We start from the raw sequence: 1,042 nt of genomic DNA, 5'->3' as shown, positions 1-1,042 counted from the left end.
TCTCCCTTAGCTGCAGGTGGGTACTACAGTATTGCAGACCAAGATTTGAAGTCTTACATCTGAGCAGAACTTTCTGATTTGGAACAAAATCATCAATAAGAAATAATTGTCTAAATAACTTTTTATAGAGTCTTAAGCCTAATGTCTGGGAAGTGTAATCCCTTGAACTCTTAAAGAAATATACTGATGACTTTACTCTTTGCTTATAATTTCCTTTTGGGTGTTTAAGACCATACAGTTGGCCAAAAAAAGTTAATTTAGTTTTACACTTAAGGTCATTTGAGGATCTGTTCCTCAGGAGCCACATGTGCCGCACCAGCACGTCAAGCTCCGAGTATTCTGAGCAGAGGGCATCAGGATTGAACAAACTATCACACCAATCATGGAGTGGGAGGAAGGACTTCGACTGCCACTTTATTGTTTGAGACAAGGGTTTTTATACTTGTTTGAGAGAAGGGTTTAAATACTTTTCAGTAGAGGAGGTGGAGTCAGGACACATGATAATTGGGATCACCTGACTGTAAGGCTAGTTTTTGGGTCAGGTGCACCTTTTCTCAGAATCAGGAGAAAGTCCTTGTGATAAACAATTCCAGGAAATACCACAGATACCCAAGCTCTTACAAGGGGGAGGCGGAGGTCAGGACGCCATGTCCCTGCATCTCATCCCCTTTTTTTTTTCTAAGGAAGGTAACTCTGTCTTAGGTCGTTCCGGAGGGGTCACCCTTACCCGTCACTGGGAGACCTCTTCCCTGTCTTAGGCGGGAGCCCTCTCACAGAAAGTTGCCCGTCATTGAGAATACCTTCATCTTTTGTGTAGCATCTGAAACCACACTTGTGGGACATCTGTATGGTTGTGTAAAAACCTAAAAGGACTTGTTGGGTAACAGTTTGTTGGGACTGAGTTCTTCTGAGCTTTCTACACAAGACCCAAAAACACAAAGATCATAATGAGTATGAAATTGACAGTCAGTGATAAGGAGCTTGCCCACCTCTGTATCCATCCTCCAATTCTTACCATGGTCCTTCTGCTGATATGGTAGGA

This window comes from Nannospalax galili, unplaced genomic scaffold (assembly GCF_000622305.1).
Source record: "Nannospalax galili isolate Female #2095 unplaced genomic scaffold, S.galili_v1.0 scaffold1507, whole genome shotgun sequence".
In the NCBI taxonomy this organism is placed as follows: Eukaryota; Metazoa; Chordata; class Mammalia; order Rodentia; family Spalacidae; genus Nannospalax; species Nannospalax galili.
Note: the sequence above shows the minus strand (reverse complement) of the source record.